The sequence below is a fragment of the Suncus etruscus genome, chromosome X (genome assembly GCF_024139225.1).
Source record: "Suncus etruscus isolate mSunEtr1 chromosome X, mSunEtr1.pri.cur, whole genome shotgun sequence".
Classification (NCBI taxonomy): Eukaryota; Metazoa; Chordata; class Mammalia; order Eulipotyphla; family Soricidae; genus Suncus; species Suncus etruscus.
In genome coordinates, this window is record NC_064868.1 from 125,679,595 (window position 1) to 125,698,742 (window position 19,148).

Genomic DNA, 19,148 nt, shown 5'->3' on the forward strand with positions numbered 1-19,148 from the left:
TTACTGTGGACGGCTTTCAATGCCACTTTTATGTCCTCATCTATTGGGTTCATTTGTTTTGGTGGGCTTAGAAACTTGCTAGGATTTCTATCCATATCTCTGGCTGATAGTGTCTTCCTTGGTTTCCCCATATTCTTTGCTTTTGGTGGTTCATAGTGTTCTGTTTTTGTTCTCAGCCCTCCTATGTCACCTGTGGCATGTGGGTGGGTCCCTACTCCGTAGTGGGGCCCTAGGTGGGGATGGTGAGGGTGGTCACTGAAATTTGCTCCTGCTCTCAGATCTCCATGATCTCAATTCCTGTGAAAGGGGGTAGTCCCCCAGCTCTGATAATGGCAATCTCTGATAGCCTCGCCTCAGATCTACCCCTGGTAGCTGTGAGATGAGCAAATCACCACTCGTCCAGTTCCCTAGGTACTGCTAATGATAACCTTCCCTGAGCTCTGCCCTCAGTTACTGGGAGAGAAGCAGGTCACTGCCCATCTGGGTCCCCAGGTGACCGGCAGCCTCCCCTGAGATCAAGCCCCAATATTTGTGAGAGAGAAAGGTCGCCACCCGTCCTTTCCCAGGCATGCACCATAACCTCCCGGGTTCAAGTCCCAGTACCTGCAGGAGAATTACATCGGCACCTGTCTGCCCCCAGGTGTGCTGATGGTGACTGCTCCCATTGATTTTCTAAGGCAGTACCAATTGGTTCTTTCTAAATTTCTCAGGAAGCATTAACTTTTCACCAACATTGTAGTTAATATGTAAGCATTTTTAATGTATTTAAACATTTTATTTTTTAATTTGTAACCTTCGGGAGGGAAGTTACAGAGTGACTCATGCAACAAAGACAGAGATGCCTAAACAGGAGATACTCTGATTAGGCCACAGCAGCTTAAAACAGGCCAGATCCCCTCCAGCTCTGCCCACAGTCTGCTGTGAATATTCAACACCTGGATCCGTGCTTGAAAACTGGCTTCATTTGTTGCCGGAGCCTAATTCGAGAGTCTGCATTGCTTCCTCCCATCTGAGCATCCATCCCTCTTTTTTTATTATTTATTTTTATGTTTTTATTTTTTTTATCCATTCCTCTTGATGCTGGCAGTGCCACTAGCCACCAACTGAAGCATCCACCTGGTCTGAAGCTTATACAGTTAGGAGCTATAAACTGCCTCTTCGGTGAGGGCTGAGGATTCCAGAACCTACAAATTGAGCATGACTTTTTTTTACCGCAGTCGAACAGATGACCCTAGAGTTCGAAGTCCTATCTTGATAAAGGTATTCCTATTCCTGGAAGCTGTGGCAACTGATGAGATTTACACATGACCCAGTCAGCATTGCTGCTTTCTAAATCACGCCGATTTAGGCTATGCCATTACAAAATAAGATTTTTTATTATTCTGGACTTGAACTCTGCATTCTAAATAGGCCTCTCTTCAGCCTCCCAAGGGCTCCTTCTTCCAAGCAGTACATGCTCGCAGGCAGGATGAATGAATCCCTGGCCGAGAACTGGGACCTCTAGCGAGAACGCTCTTCTCATTTTGTACCCCAGTGGAAGAGATGACCATAGAGTCTCAGTCCTGTCTTGATTAGGTAGTCCTATACCCTGGAGGCAGTGACCCCCTGGAGAGATTTCAGTGTTGCAGCTTTCTAAATAAGCATTGCTGCTTTCTTAATCACTCCTTTTTGGCCATCCCATTCCAAAAGCAGTTTTGTGGATTCTGCACTTGAGATGTACATTATTTTTTTTCCAGGAGAGAGCGCGAACACAGTCCCACACTACCACAAATTATGCAGTCGAGTTTCCACATTTGGGAAATATCAGGGGTGAGCAGATGCGGAGTGCAATGGATAAACCTCGCCTGGGAAAAGGACAGTCAAGATCATGGTATCTCCCCTGCCAGGTAAGTATGACCTATGCATTCTACACGGGCCACTCTGTAGCCTCCCAAGGCTCATTCTTCAAGGCAGCTTATCCTCACACGCAGGGTGAATGAATCAGCATTTTCAGAGTCTATATTATTGGAGTTAAATCTACACACATTTCTACCTTTGTGCATTAGCAAGAAAACTTTTTCTCTGAGGTGATATTCATGTGTTAGTTGTAAATGAGAAAGATAATGTCACATCCCAATATTTAGGATTCAATGGTCATCTCAGAGTTGTTTGATATGGAAGTCACTGGTGAGGAAGGATCTCAGGTGAAGAGGGCATTCACAAGGAAGCATACATGAGCCACTTTGAGAAGTCAGTTTTGATTATATTTTTGACTGTACATTTAGTTTATTTTGGAGGGAAATGGATATCATATTAGGGACTGTAATTATGGACTATGTCAGCCTATTCAGTGGAATGGGAGAGGGGCTTAAAACAGGGTGTATGCTTCTGTATTTAAGGAAGAAAGGTTAAGGGAATTAGGGAAAGCTGTATGTTAAGCGATGTCACGTGCTTTAGGTGGTTATCTATAGTAAGCAAGACCATGTCTGGAGTGCTTTTGACCACTGTTCTATGTGCATGCTTGTAACTTCATATTCTTGAGCTGAAACCTGGCGGTAGACAGCAGAGAGTGGAGAAGACACTTTATAAGTGTGGTCATGGTCACTTTTATAGTATCATATATTTAGGAATTTGTCAGTATCAAGGATGTGATAAATATTCAGTCTCTGTAATTCTCCACGTGCTCTGACTGCATGCCCAGTTTTCAGCATCCAAGCTGAGTTATCCTTAACAATTTTCGCCTATCTCAAATCTAGGACTTCAATCTTTTTTTTTTAATTTTTTATTTTATTTTATTTTTATTTTTTTATTTTGAATTATGAGAACAAAAGATGCAAAGAGGACAAGGTAAAGTTACAGTGGAAGGACAATCAGCCATAACATAATTCTCAGAAGAAGTTCCCTTGCTGATATCTTAACTTTGAACTTTCAGCCAAAGAACGTTATGATAAATAAAACAGAATCCATGTACAATTACTTTGTCCCTCAAGTCCCCAGATTGTAGCACATTATAATATTTCTTAACAGCACACAAGGCAATCAAAAGCCATAAAACTTACATAACTTTTTAAACATTAGAGGCATAGTATTTTTTACATTTCCATGTACATTCATATTAGCTTAAGTTAACCTCAAATTTTAAGTGGGTACATTTACCCTCAAATTTTAAGTGGGTGCATTTTAAGGATTAGAGTCAAAGGAGCACAGTAAAAAAGGTGTTAGAGTGGCAATTGTTGTTTGCATAGGTCCACCAAAATATGAGAGGCATGGAAAGGAATAACCTTGGCCTAAATACAAAGAGATCCTACCCCTGAAGTTTCCTGGCATAAGACCAACTCTAGGCTTCAGGCAAGTTATCGTCCGATCCAAGACATTGTCCATAGTGCCAACACACTTTTCACACAGTCTCTGTTGTTGGTATCATGTTTCTGTGTTAAAGATTCTGGAATCTGCATATCCTAAATTGAAGTCATGATGTGGAGTGTCTTCTCGTTTCACCTCACCATGAAAGGGCAATGCAGGAAGCCCTGTCCTGTAAGCAGGTCGTTGTTAAGTCTTCTCAGTGTTAAGGGAAGTCTCTTTTGAGCAGGATGATGTCTGAGCAGTGGTAGGGTCTTCCGTGGTAGAGGATTGCTTCCAGGTGATGTTATAGACAAACCTCACAATTAAGGGGCAATACAGCAAGCCCTGTCCAGTAAGCAGGTCATTGTTTTTGTTAAGTCTTCTTAGTGTTAAGGGAAGTCTTTTTTGAGTAGATCAATGTCAGAGCAGCTGTAGGGTCTTCCCTGGTAGAGGAATGCCTCCAGGTGATGTTATATACAACCTTGGATGTTTCGTAGATGTCTTCTCTAGATCAGGGGTGAATGGAGAATGCCCATTCTTCTGAGGCTTGTACCAGGTCTTTATGTCAATGTTCAGGGTGTAAGGTCTCATTGCACTACAAGATTTGTGTGTTCCCATCTCTATTAGATAAGAACTTATTGGTATGTATAGTATTTTCCCATTTTAGTGTGCCTAAGCAAACAAGAAATGAAACCACGTGGTGCTATCAGATATATGGGGGCGTAAGAACATTTCCAACAATACCCATGACTTGGTTCAAACATAAGCATTAAACTGAGGGATTCTTTCAAACCAAATTTCATATTGAGCAGTTCACAAAGAGAAGACAAAAAACATGGGGGGGATCGTCACTGTATAAGAAAATATTCAGCAAAAGTTATAGCTGTCAAAGAAAACACCCATAAAATGTTGAAGAGACATAAGTGTCCTTTTTATGCCTTTTAAAATAGTTGGGTGGGTGTTAACTCCAGGGCACCACTTTGATCTGTGGCTTAGGACTGACTCTACAGTACTTAAGTTAGAAAGGGTAAATGAGGAGTAATGATGATAGGAGTTAAGGAAGTTAAAGAGGAATATGATCTTATGAAGGGGTATGCAAAAGGGCAGAGTACAAAGTGGACATTCTGCATACATAAAAACATAATTCAATGATAGTGAGTTCTATTAATGTTTCTTGTGCACGCGGGGGCTATTCAAGAAGCTGGGAGGCCAGAAGTTCAGGGCCCCACCCAGACCCTCCCTAAGGAGCTGAATGGATAATGGGGGAAAGCCTAGGGTACCTTCAAGCTCCATCAAGAGGCCCCACTTACCGGCTTGCCCAGGCATGTGGCCTGGGGAAGCTCTGGAGATCTGGAGCAAGGTGGTAGAGGGGTGCTGGGGTTACCCAAGTCCCACACCCCCACTAGGCCTGGTTAAGAAGGCCTCCAGCATGGCGGTGGCCTGCCAAACCCCTCCTGCTAGACTCTCGGCTCCCAGGAAGGAGAGATCCTTCAAGAAGCTGGGAGGCCAGAAGTTTGGGCCCCACCCAGACCCTCCCTAAGGAGCTGAATGGATAATGGGGGCAAGCCTAGGGTACCTTCAAGTTCCACCAAGGGGCCCCACTCACCGGCTTGCCCAGGCATGTGGCCCAGGGAAACCCTGGAGATCTGGAGCAAGGTGGTAGAGGACTTCAATCTTTGCAATGAACATACTTAGAAGAGCTCAGAGTGCCAATTTTCTGAGATAGGGGAACTGGGTCTTTTTAATCCTAAGCATTGATAAGTCTAGGTTGATACCATATTTCACACAAGTATGATATGATATTAAATATATTATATTTGTCACAACTAATAGAGACTCTGTGTAGCACATTCAAACTCAAAATGAAGATACACATATATATACACCATAGTGAATTTGGGAATTGACAGCGACAAATTATGGAATTATCTTAACACATTTTCATCATGGAGAATTTTTTTTCAGAGATTTCTAGAAGTCTCTTTATCAATTGATGTTTTACGATTTTCAATTTGCACAAGTTATGGCTTCTACATTTTATGGGAAGTGTCATACCTAGTGGTGCTCAGGGGTTATTTCTGGCTCTGCACTCAGAAATTGCTCTTGGCAGGTGCGGGGATGTTATGGGATGCCTGAACTAGAACTCTAGTCTATCCTGCATCGGTCACATGCAAGGCAAATGCCCTACTGCTGTGCAGTCTCTCTGGCCTAGACTTCAACATTTTTATTTAGTTAAAGAAATGTGAGTTACAACGTAATAGATCATTGGGTTTTGTGCCTATAAAACTTCATCTATCCCAATATCAGCATCAACTCCCATCACCTGTGTTAGGAATTATAATCCTTCATTTTCCCGCTGTTTTTTGGTTTGTTTTGGTTTGCTTTGGTTTGGTTTTTGGGTCACACCTGGCAGAGCTCTGGAGTTACTCCTGATTCTTCCTCAGAAATCGCTCTTGGAAGGCTGAGGGGATCATATGGGGTGCCAGGATTAGAAGCAACAGCTTCTGCATGCAAGGCAAACGCCTTACCTCCAGGCTATCTCTCCCCACACCACCCCTGCTTTTTGTTAACTGTTGTCATGATACAGCATTGCTAGCTTTCTATTAACTCTGTGAGGCCAGTTGAAGGTAAGAAGTGAAAACTCACACAGGGAGAAGAAATGGCTCTATAGGACACTAAGAACATCCACGTGTCTCTGTGGCCCACCAGAGGACACTGAAGTCCACACAATTTTCCCAGAATACACTTCAAATAAAGTTTGCCCTAACATTATTATGTGAGACAGTGTGGCAATCCAGATAGTGTGTTATCTGAGTGTAAAAGAAACCTTAGAGAGAGGCACCTATGCTTCATGAGAAGATGGCAGGGCTTCTGATACCTCATGAATCCCTTGTGAAATTTTTGGATGCAAGTCTAGGGCTCATATATTTCTACTATAATCTTCTATATATTTTTGATTCTCATGGACACATTGTTTTGTTATCAACTGAGCAATGTGCTGAAAAATCACTCCTGGCTGTTGTTGAATACCAAAGGTGACATGGCAGATCATTTCTGGTTGGCTATATGCAGGCAAGCATCTTTCTATATTCTAACTTATGACTCATGATTTATTTAATTTATATAACTGAAACCAACTACAAACATGACTCATAATTTACTGAAGCATATATTAAATTTATGTCTCAGTTATTTAGCACCAGTAGAAGTATAGATTTCTTTCCCTGGAACACATCTTTTCCCTTATTATTTTTATATAGTAATGTCCACAAGGAGGCCACCAGGGCCATGTCTGTGCCTGGTGCCAGGTGCAGGAGCAGGGTAGAGTCATGCCTGGACATGTGCAGCAGTGGGGATGGGGTGGGTGGAGAGCTGCAGCTCTGACCTCCTGGTTGGAGGGGAAGCTGCAGTTCATTCTCTGGTCGGTAGAGAGCACCACTACCAGGAGAGATGAAAACCTAAGGCAATTTTGGGATAGAAATGCAAAATCCAGATTGTGGCTAATCCTATGTCAAAATCCACCTGTGTCCTAAGGGGGAAAATATATATATATATATATACATATATGTATATATATGAACATCCTTATAAATGACTGTGTGCTACTTACACATTTTACTCTTATTCTGTCCCAGGTAAGTTTCCAAACAAGATACAGCTGCAGTCATTTGGTACAGTATGCTCAATGTGTTCATAAAAAGATACATGGTGAATTATTCTGTTTTGCTTTGTTTTGGGGGCTATATATCCAGCAGTGCTCAGGGATTACTCCTGGCTCTGCTCTCCATTCTTGGGGCTCAAGAGACCATAAAGGATGCCTGGAGTCAAACTCAGCGTGGCCACATCAAGGCAAACCTCCTACTTGCTATGGTATCACTCCACGCCCATATGTTGTTTGAATTATAATTAGAAATTATATGACTTCCTTCACACTAATGACAGGAGTGGTGGATGGTCTGCTCAGTGGGTCTATATGAGGGAAGTTGCTTGCAGAAAATTCTGGTAACGGAGCTGGAGAAGCATGGACGTAGGTCGTTTGCCTTGCATGCAGAAGGACGGTAGCACAAATGCCGACATCCCATATGATTCCTCTGAGCCTACCAGGAGCGATTACTGAGAATCGAGCCAGAAATAACCCCTGAGCTCTACCGGGTGTGAATCAAAACCAAAAAGAAAACAAAAAAAGTAAAAAGAAAATTCTGATGAATGATGTCATAGAGTCCCCAAACAACAAATATATGTTAGAACCAGGAGAATACAACAGATAGGGCATTTGCCTGATGTGCAGTCAACACAGGTTCAATCCCTGGCAGCCCATATGTTTCCCTGAACACTGACACGAGTAATTTCTGAGTGCAGAGCGAGGTTGTTTGCTTCAAAAAAAAAAAAAAACCAAAGTAAAACATAATTGCAAAGACTACTTTCAGGGAACATTTCTACAGTGTGTAACTAGAGAAGTTTCTCTGATCATGTAGAGCACCGAAAGCCACGAGGAGGAGCAGAGCGTCCTCTTCTGAGCGTGAAGCCAGGTCTAGGTGTCACTTCTGCGGCTGCCTTTGGCCATCGATGATCGTTCTTCCTTTCCTCTGAAGGGGTAGAGCAGGGGTCTCAACTAGCGGCCCGTGGGCCATTTGCGGCCCTCCGTACAACATTTTTTGTCCCTGACCTAGAGGAATCTTTTTTTGTTTTGTTTTAGTAGTTTGGGTCACAACCCCCAATATTCAAGGCTTACTACTGACTTTGTACTCAAGTATCACCTCAAATTTGCCTCCTGAGTCCCCCAGGTAAATTGAGTTTGAGATCCCTGGGGTAGAGGAAGAGGATGCAGTCTGAGTGGTATTTTAAAAAATTCTTTAAAAAATAGGGCCCGGAGAGATAGCATGGAGGTAAGGTGTTTGCCTTTCATGCAGGAGGTCATCAGTTCGAATCCCGGTGTCCCATATGGTCCCCCGTGCCTGCCAGGAGAATTTCTGAGCATGGAGCCAGGAATAACCCCTGAGCGCTGCCGGGTGTGACCCAAAAACCACAAAAAAAAAAAAATAAAAAATATAATTGCAAGTGTTGGTGTCTCTCATTTTGCTATGATTTTTTAGACGTGCTAATTATTTTATGCACTTAAAACAACTTTAAAAAAGTCCTGAAAAGTCCCAATAGTTCAAACCAGTGTCTAAAATAAAAACCCAAAGTCAGAGACAGAAAGAGAGAAATAAATTTTCTGCACAGAAGCAGGCAGGGAAATTGGGATAATTGATCATAATATTTGGACACTGTTAAAGGGGGTATAGAGAGAAAAAAGTAGATAGGACACTCTTCAAAACTGTCATGGTCACATTTACAGTGCCCCTTGTGTTAAAAATCGGTGCGTGTCAGAGATCTGTGAAATCCAGATCTTAGGTGTATCTATCCCTTTGCAAGGAGACGATCATGGCCCATCATAAACACAATCTTCGAGGTGCCCAGAAGGGCCAGCAACATCCAGAAACAGGCTGTTGAAAATCTCAGGGTTTGGGGGCCGTGCGGTGGCGCTAGAGGTAAGGTGCCTGCCTTGCCTGCACTAGCCTAGGACGGACCGCGGTTCAATCCCCTGGCTTCCCATATGGTCCCCCAAGAAGCCAGGAGCAACTTCTGAGCGCATAGCCAGGAGTAACCCCTGAGCGTCACAGGGTGTGGCCCAAAAACCAAAAAAAAAAAAAAAAAAAGAAAATCTCAGGGTTTCCTTCCCTCAATAAACCCAGGATCGATCACTGCAGGTTGAGGCTACTTGGGGTCTTATATCTCCTTTCAAACTTTACTAAAAAGAATTCGAGTTATATGTCCCTAAGTATGGGGTACTTTAAAATCTGGAAGTAAAGGCATCAAAATGCACTTTATTTCCCTCAAAATAAATGACAGTACCCAGGAACAACTGCAGAGATGAGTCAGAGAGTTAGCCCAGATGATAGGACCTTTCTCTTGCAGACAGCCAATGCTGGTACAATGCTCAGCATTCCATATGATCCCCAGGAAGTTAAAATTAATCTCACAATGCAAAGCAGCCTAGGAAATGCCCCTAGATTGCTGGCCCGAAATTCTTGTTTGACGATTTCAAACATGTTTGTGTTCTGTTTTCTTGCCTTAAGTATAAATACAATATTAAACCTCCTTTATTCACTTACATTCAAAACAAGGACAGTTTGTTAAAAAAAAACTTGTGGAAATGTTGAGGTTTTCACGGAAAAATCTACAGGGTAACAACTCGGAATGACACCAGCACATACTTCAGAGTGGTTTTTCTGCTGGACACTGGGAAGTTCCCGTGGACTTTACAATATGGAAATAGTGGATGAAAAGATACATTCCAGGGAAAATCTATCCTTCTTTAGGCTGGTGCCAAATAATTGAGATATATTTATTATATGCTTCAATAAATCATGAGTTATAAGTTATCATATAGGCAAGGTACTTGGCTGCATATAGATAACCCAGTAATAATCTGCTACAATACTATATGGTGCCAATAGACAATAGTGATTCTTTGGTGCAGAGATCAGTTGAGCAAAGACCAATGGACCCACAACATTGAAGAATTAATACCAACATATATAAGCCCTAAACTCACATCCAGAAAATTCATGTGGAAGTCAGGAGGCATCAGCAGTCCTGCCATCCTCTCACCAAGCACAGTTGCCTCTCCCTCAGGTTTATTAAACACTCAGGATGTGCGATGTCACACTGTTTCACACAGTTATAAAGGGCTATGTCTTCAGGTCTCAGACTGTTCATCCCATATGTCCTGTGATGGTGGACCAGACAGCAGTGAAGGTGACTACCTTGGAATTTCTGTGCATAGACAAAATGACCGTTTCTGCTGATGTAATGACAGTGGAACACGCCCCTTGAAACCCCTGGACCTGCACTCAGGAAACATCACTTGGATATGATCCCTGTCATGTCAGGTATAAAAAGAACAACATCAGCCACTGAGGGAGCCAGATAGTGATCAGAAAAGCACTGTTCCATCCATTGAAGTCTCGATAAAGCATCTATCCCTCTATTTGTATCTCTCCCTCTATTTCTATTGAACCTGGACCTTTCCACAGTCACTTCTAGCTAGTGACTCTCTCTCTGGCCTTGGGTGGGGAGTGACCTCAGACTTAAGTGAGAATAGAGATACTCCCTTTTTCTCTCAGTTTCAGGCAGACAATCATTACAAGTAGGACTCTCTGGATTGGCATAATGCTCCTGGCAGTTTATTCCCATGGGCCCCTTTGAGCCTTGTAACACCAGATCCTGAAAGTCTGGGAATTCTGCACCATGAAGTTCTGGCAGCTTTGGGGCTCTGCAGCGTTGCTGCACCTGTATAGCAGGCTGACATGCAGCTTATTGCAGTCTCCTGCAGAAGCCTGGACAGTTGTAGATAACCAGAGTATCTGCAGGCTGAGAAACAGTGATTATTCTACAAAATTCTACAAACACCATTACCTGGGTTTATAGCTCCCATCTACTCAAACCTTTCCCACAATTCTGCTTCTATTCTCCCAGCTGTGGTTCAGGAATTTGACCTGAATTCAGAGCTCGAAGACTGTGTGGAATGGAAGAAGCCGAAGCCAAAAACATACTGCATGTCTGAGCACAATGCTCTATGTGGGTCCTGACACTGGAGATGCAGGCTCTCCTCTGGTCATACAGGAAGGCACTTTCCACTATGTTCAGCACCTCAGCCTCCATTAGGAAAATGCAACGTCTCCAGGAGATTTGGGGTCTCATATCTTAACCCCAAGGGATTGAGAAGGATTGGCTTTTTTTTTTTTTTTTTTGGTTTTTGGGCCACACCTGATAACGCTCAGGGGTTACTCCTGGCTATGTGCTCAGAAGTTGCTCCTGGCTTGGGGGACCATTACACAAGGACCTTAAAATCCACACCCCATACTTCTGGTTACTCAATTTATAGGACCAAGTCGATCAACTCTATGTATATTCTTGGTATGCTGATTTCTGTGATCTCTGTGTATTGTTCAATTAACATTACATAGGCAGTGTCCAAGAACTGAATGCCATGATCTATCATTCCTTACTTGATAAATGTCCAGATTGTTTTAACTGATTCTGAAATAGGCAGCATTACTGTTACAACGACGGAGTGTTATGTATCAAGATATGTACCTTTGCTTCTGCCTTTTTGAAACTAGAAACAATTGGCTTTCAGACCATTGAAGCATTTTCTTTACTAATTCTGTATACTCTTCAAGGAGTCTGAACAGGGATTTATTAATATGTGTGCTTTTTATTTATCTTGGTTTTAGGGCCACACCTGGTGAGTCAAGGGTTATATCTGACTATGCACTGAGAAATATTTCCTGCTTTGGCTCCTATATGGAATGCTGGAGATCTAACCAAGGTCCATCCTAGATCAGTGATGTGAAAGGAAAATGTCCTGTGGCTCCAGTTTTAACATGCATGCTTTTTAAATCTCTCTTCCCTGCCACACACCCCACTCGTTAACAGCGCTGTTCTCTTGTTAGCTTAAATGGCGATTTCCAAGAATCCTATGTACAACTAAAGTGTGAGATTTTGCTGCAAAAAAGTATATAATGAGTCATTAACTATATAAAATATGGTATCAACTCAAGGGGAAGCTTCATGCCCCAAATGTAGGGCTCAAATAAACGTTGATGCTGGCAATAATGCACACATACTTAAGGGTGTAACACAAGATGAGGAACTCCCACATATAATACAGCTTCTAAGTTAAAGGTAAGTCATGGAGAATGCCTGAGTTATTGTAAAGCAAAACACAAATATACAAAAGGTTTTATTTGCCAGATGTATTTCACTCAAATAAATCCTCTTAAACATGAGAATTCTGCCTAAGCCTCGGAATCAATTTATTAAGACTGTAACATGCTGATCAGAAATACTTAATCAGGGAGATTCTTTGTTTACAATTGTTGATAGTATGAGCCTATCACCTACATTCAGGTGGAAGGAAATATTACGGATGAGAAATATAAAAAGAAAAAGTTGGGGCCGGGCGGTGGCACTGGAGGTAAGGTGCCTGCCTTGCCTGCACTAGCCTAGGACGGACCGCGGTTCGATCCCCCGGCGTCCCATATGGTCCCCCAAGAAGCCAGGAGCAACTTCTGAGCGCATAGCCAGGAGTAACCCCTAAGCGTCACAGGGTATGGCCCAAAAACCAAAAAAAAAAAAAAAGAAAAAAAGAAAAAGTTTATTAGTAAATAAGGCAAAATATAAAGGAAGATATTGGAACTTTTCCTAAGTCAATTTCTCATATATGTCATGCTGTTGTGTTGGCTGATTAGTTCTTTGTAGATGCAGAAATGTGACTGTTCATTAGACATTTTTGCTTCAAACATAGGTATTCTCCAGTGTGACCTCTGGAGTTTAATGAGACTTGTCCTCAGTCTGAAGCCTCTCCGAAACTCTCTGCAGTCATGAGGTATCTCTCCAATATGTCTTCTCGAGTGTGATGAGACCGAATGTCTCACTCCCCGCAAACATCTGGTTTCCCCTCTGTGTGAATCCTCTTGTGTGTGATACCTCACCTATCTGTGAAGCCTCAAGCACACTCCCCACAAACATGGGGTTTTTGTCCTCTGGTGTTGGATGAGACCTGATGTATTTCTGAAGCCTTGCCCACACTCCTCACAAACATGGGGCTTCTCTCCTGTGTGTCCTTTGGTGTGCATTGAGATATGACCTCTGACTGAAGCCTTGCCCACATTCCCTACAAATTGGCTTCTCCCGTGTGTGTCATTTGGTGTCTGCTGAGACTTGACCTCTGACTGAAGCCTCGCCCACATTCCTTACAAACATGGGGCTTCTCCCCTGTATGTGTCCTATGGTGTTTGTTTAGAGTTGAGCTATCTCTGAAGCTTCCACCACACTCCCCACAAACATGGGGCATCTCTCCTGTATGTGTCCTCTGGTGTGTGATGAGATTTTGACCTCTGACTAAAACCTCGCCCACATTCCCTACAAACATGGGGCTTCTCTCCTGTGTGTGTCCTCTGGTGTTTGATGAGACCTGACCTATCTCTGAAGCCTAGCCTACACTCCCCACAAACATGGGGCTTCTCTCCTGTGTGTAGTCTTTGGTGTGTGATGAGATGTGACCTACGACTGAAGCCTCGCCCACACTCCTCACAAACATGGGGCTTCTCTCCTGTGTGTATCCTTTGGTGTGTGATGAGACTTGACCTATGACTGAAGCCTTGACCACACTCCCCACAAGCATGGGGCTTCTCTGCTGTGTGTATCCTTTGGTGTGTGATGAGACTTGACCTATGACTGAAGCCTCGCCCACATTCCCTACAAACATGGGGCTTCTCCCCTGTATGTGCCCTCTGGTGTTTGATGAGACTGGACCTCTCACTAAAGCCTCGCCCACACTCCCCACAAACATGGGGCTTCTCTCCTGTGTGTATCCTTTGGTGTGTGATGAGACTTGACCTATGACTGAAGCCTCGCCCACATTCCCTACAAACATGAGACTTCTCTCCACTGTGTGTCTTCTGCTGTGTGAAAAGTTTTGACTTTTGACTAAAGCCTTGCCCACACTCCCTCAAATCATGAGGCTTCTCTTCTGTGTGTGTCTTCTGGTGTATCACATTTGGTACAAGAGTGAAATCTTTTCTAGGCCTCACATTCTTATCTCTTAAAAATCTTTTTATTCCTAATCCTTGACCTACTTTACCTGTGTCCTCTGGATTTAATGTATGCCAGGTGTTAGTTTTATCCGCATTTGAAATCTCATGTTTATTAAAGCTCCCTATTTGAATGTAGCATAATCTAGATAAGGCTGTTGAAATTCTTTCATTTAAAGGTATGGAGCTTTCTTTGTGCTTTTGACTGTCAAGTATGTCATTCCTAGTTTTGTCATTGTAAGTATTAGAATGTTTTTGCCATTGGTTCTGATTACAGGGATAGGAGTTCTCTGATGAAGCTTGCTCTCTTGGCAATGCTCCTGGGACTATCCAAGAGGGATGAATTCTGTTCATGTGATGATTAAGGAAGTTCTGATTGGAGAAAGTCCGTGAGCAGAAGGGACATGGGTAGATTTCTGGCTTTGGTTCTGCTGAAAGAAGAATTTGGTCAGAGTAGAATTGACAAGGCCTTCTGGACCATAGCTCTATCTCCTGCTAAATTCTGTTCTCCTGGCTTTCCTTATTTTATGGATAAAGCAAGATAAGACTTCATATTCTTAAATATTCTAATTTCTTTTTTTGGAATTCGAAGGTATACGCAGAGTTGCCCACAACCTATTCCTTGCTCTGGGATATGGGATCACTCCCTGTATGCTGGTACCTAACAGTATTTTTTTTTTTTGCATCCCCACCGCCATCTTCCCTAACAGTATGTTTTATCTTACCATTTATGATTATTCTAACTTGTAAAGTTAACAAACTCCATATTCAAAATCTTTTTTGGGGGGGCTCAGCATTAAGGGCAGTGAATGGGAGCAAGACAGATCCTGCACCAATGATCTGGGAGCATGACGCCCCAGTCCAGGGCCCCACAAACAGGCCCACAACGTTCCACTCCCAATCCATGACTTGCTCCCAAGAACATCATCCCACACTCACCTGTAAACATGCCTCTTGGCAGCCTCTCCAGAATTCCATCCTCCAGCCAGGAGATCAGCAAAGGTTTCACCTTGCAATGCCCTGCCAAGAAGAGTATTTTCTGGGGTTAGTTAATGGGAAACGAACTGAAACCTGTGCATGAGTCTGAGATTCTATTGAAAGCTAACAAACCAAGGAACAGAGGAAGAATCTGTGCTCTCAGTATGCATTTTGACATTGCACAGATGAGATCAGAATAAAATGAAATCAAGAGTGTAATGGAGGGGGCCGGATAGGTAGCATGGAGGTTAAGCGTTTGCCTTTCATAGAGAAGGTCGGTGATTCAAATGCTGGCATCCCATAGGGTCCGCTGAGCTTGCCAGCAGCGATTTCTGAGTATAGAGCCAGGAGTAATCCCTGAATGCTGCTGGGTGTGACCCAAAATCAAAACAAAAAAGAAGTTTAATTGAGGGGGCTGTATTATACCACGGGAGGATGAGTGAGCAGTTGGCCCTCAGGTAGTGAGCAGTGAATGAAAACCCAGGAGTAAAAGCAAGTGCCGCCAAAATCCATGTTTCTTAAACAGAGGAAGCTGGAGGTTTCTGGTACTGAGCACCAACTGTCCTGCAACCAATGTCATCAGGTCCCTGTCTGAGTAGAGAGAGGGACCCTTCGATCCCTCCCACAAACTCTTCATTCCCCAAACATTCGGATGCTGCTGCTTCTGTATGTGGATATTTCAATTTAGATCATGTATTTCCAGGCAAATTGGACCTACCATTTCTTTCTCCTGAAATATGTAATAGCTTAAAACCCGGTTGAGCAAATGTAGAAATTACTTTGAAATATTATTTATCATAATCAGATAACCTCATGTGTTTAGGGAAAAAAAGCAGGTATACCTCTAGACACATTTTATACAATCAGTTCAATAGATCAATTTCTTAAACATCCTGAAACTAATTCTAATCCATTAAAAGAAAAATGAGAAAACTAAGGAAGACTCCTGAAGCTAGGAATATGGAGAGAAATCCTAGCAAATTTCGAAATCCAAAATATGCCTGGACCTTACAGATGAGGATCTAAAATAAACACTTAATGTTTTAGCAATGAAATAAAGAAGTTACTAGACAGAAAACTAAGAAATCTAAAGCTGGGAAGAAAAAATAAAAAATAACCTATCTCTGGAAAATTCAACCAACACAAAGAACTCTTTTGGAAAATGAGACTCCAGACAAATGAAACTGAAGGACTGAAAAACATGTAAGCAAACCACTAAGGCTAGAATTATAAGGTAGAAAATCACATTGACAAACGTGAAGACAAATTACAAACCAGAGCTGATTAATGAAGTCAAAAAAGAAAGGAGAGCTGGGGGGAGCGGTGGCACAAGTGATAGGGTGTTTGCCTTGCAAGTGCCTATCCTAGAAGGTACTGTGGTTCGATCCCCCAGTGTCCCACATGGTCAAACAAAGCTGAAGCGATTTCTAAGTGCAGAAAGAGGAATAATTCCAGAGTGATGCTGGGTATGACAAAAATAAAGCAAAAAAAAAATATATATATAGGGTCAGGGAGATAGACAGTGGTAAGAAATTTCCTTTGAAAGTGTCTGACCCAGGACCCACAGTGGTTCAAATCCCATATGTTCCCCTGTACCTGCCAGAAGTGACTACTTAGCAGAGAGCAGGAGTAACTCCTGAGTGCTGCCGGGTGTGCTACAAAATCCAAACAGAGAGTGAGTCCCAAATCTCCCTCCATCCACCGCACCCCCACCTGTACTCCAGTCATTCCAGTTGCCTCATTCATTCACATGATTATGGTAGTTCTCTGTGTGTAGTTATTTCTATAGCTGCACTCACCCCTTATCTGATGGGTGTTGGGTGAATAGTTTCTCCCACTCAGTGTGTGACTCTTGTATCCTTGGCACTATTTCTTTTGAGGTGCAGAAGCTGCTCAGTTTAATGTATTCCCATCTGTTGCTCTCTGCTTCCACTTCATTGGAAAGTGGAGTTTCTTCCTTGAAGATGCCTTTAGTTTCAATGTCATGGACTGTTTTATCTACATATTGTTCTGTATACCTTATGGTATCCGGTGTGATATCAAAGTCTTTAATCCATTTGGATTTTACCTTCGTACATGATGTTCGTTTTTTTTGCAAGTGGCTAACCAGTTCTGCCAGCACCACTTGTTGAACAGGTTTTCCCTGCTCCACTTAGAATTTCTTCTTCCTTTGTCAAAAATACGGTAATTGTATGTCTGGGGGACAATGCCTGAGAACTCAAGTCTATTCCACTGATCTGAGGGTCTGTCTTTATTCAAATACCATGCTGTTTTGATAACTATTGCTTTGTAGTACAGTTTAAAGTTGGGGAAAGTAATGCCTCCCATTTTCCTTTATAGTTTTCTTGATATAGGACCTTCACATTTTTGATCTTGCTGCTTTCAATATTTTATCTCTATCTGTGGGATTTGTCATTGTAACGCAGATATGTCTTGGGGTGTTTTTCTTTGGGTCTCTTTTAGCTGGTACCCTTCGGGCATGCAGGATTTGATTGCATGTAGTCTTTAACTCTGCGAGTATCTCTTTGATGATGTCTTTGACAGATGATTCTTCCTGGAGATCTTCTACAAGGGTCTCTGGGACTCCAATGATTCTAATGTTGTTTCTGTTGAGTTTATCAAAGACTTCTATTTTCATCTGTTCACATTCCTTGAGTACTTTGTCTGTTCGTTTGTCTTAAGGTTCTTTTCCAATTTCTTCTGTTGTTTTGAGATTTTTCTGCATCACGTCTTCCAGGACTCCAATTCTCTCCTCAGCTGATGATACCTTGCTGGCGAGGCCATTCATTGAGGTTTTCAATTGAGCTACTATGTCTTTCAGATCTGCTATTTCAGTTTGGTGTTTTCTGATTTCTGTCTTTGTGTTCTGTTCAGATTGATCTATACTTTCTCTGAGTTCTATAAACATTTTCCATATTGCTATTTTAAGTTCCTTATCCAAGAGGTTGATCAGGTGGTTGGAATTTATTAGGTCATTCGAGCTTTCGTCTTCATTCTCTGTGCATGGTGTTTGCCTGCGAGGTTTCCCCATTGTTACGCTTGTAGTGTGGTTTTTCCTGCGTGTTGTGGTGGGGTTCCTTGTTCAAGAGAGTGCGAGGCCGTGAAGCGAAGTGGCCGCGCTCTTCTGCTGCAGCTACTTGACAGTTTTTTGGGGGTGTGCTCTCTAGGCCTCTGAGGAGACCTTCAGGGATCAGAAACACAGACAGACAGGTGCAGGAGAAGTTTCCCTTGAAGTCCTCACAGTGAACAAAGGTACAACAGTGTGGAGCCTCTGCAGGCCAGAGAGCTCAGGTTATTGGACGGCGACCCCCACAGCCAGAATTTCCTCACTGGGAAACTTCAAAATGCAGTTTTTTAGGGGTGTGCTCCCTAGGCCTCTGAGGAGACCTGCAGGGATTCAGAAACACAGACAGACAGGCGCAGGAGTCAGGAGCGATTTCTAAGGGCACAGCGAAGAGTAACCCTCCAGAGTCTACGGTTGTCACCCAAAAGCCTAAAGTTCAGGACAGATACAGGCTCAAAGGAAAAGGATAGAAAGATTATACAAGCTACTGAAATACAAACAAAAGATGGGACAGCTTTATTTCTATCAAACCAAATTGCATGCAACCTCAAGAAAGGATTTATGACCAAGATGGACAAAGTAGTGATCAGAGAAGCAACAGACCAAGAAGTACTAACTCTGATCAACTTTATGCATCAAACATAGAGCCAGCAATACACGTAAGGCTTTTTGCTCACAAACCTAGAGAAACATAGGACTAGAAACATGATATAATGGGAGATTTCTGTATGCCATTATTGCCAATAAACAGATCCATTACGTGAAACACTAGCAAAGATATGAGACTTCATTAGACACTAGTAAAACTAGGACTAATGGAGCTATTCATGGCCTTTCATTCACAAATATCTGAATACACATTCTTCTCAAGTGCATAAGGAACCTTCCCTACAACAGGTCAAATTTTATGACACAAGTCTAACGTACATAAACTCACAAATTAAGAATTATACCAGGGGCCGGGCGGTGGCGCAAGAGGTAAGGTGCCTGCCTTGCCTGCGCTAGCCTTGGACGGACCACAGTTCGATCCCCCGGCGTCCCATATGGTCCCCCAAGCCAGGAGCAACTTCTGAGCGCATAGCCAGGAGTAACCCCTGAGCGTTACCGGGTGTGGCCCCAAAAAAAAAAAAAAAAAAAAAATC

At 42.7% G+C, this 19,148-nt stretch overlaps 2 non-coding genes across 2 annotated transcripts; one reads left to right on the top strand and one right to left on the bottom strand.

Moving 5' to 3' along the window:
* Positions 1 to 1,733: 1,733 nt before the first annotated feature.
* On the bottom strand, positions 1,734 to 1,894 carry LOC125999974 (U1 spliceosomal RNA). Its single transcript, XR_007492392.1, has one exon. It is a non-coding gene; the product is annotated as a U1 spliceosomal RNA (small nuclear RNA).
* A 5,840-nt stretch (positions 1,895 to 7,734) lies between these two features.
* On the top strand, positions 7,735 to 7,941 carry LOC126000062 (small nucleolar RNA U3). Its single transcript, XR_007492443.1, has one exon. It is a non-coding gene; the product is annotated as a small nucleolar RNA U3 (small nucleolar RNA).
* The last annotated feature ends 11,207 nt before the right edge of the window (positions 7,942 to 19,148 follow it).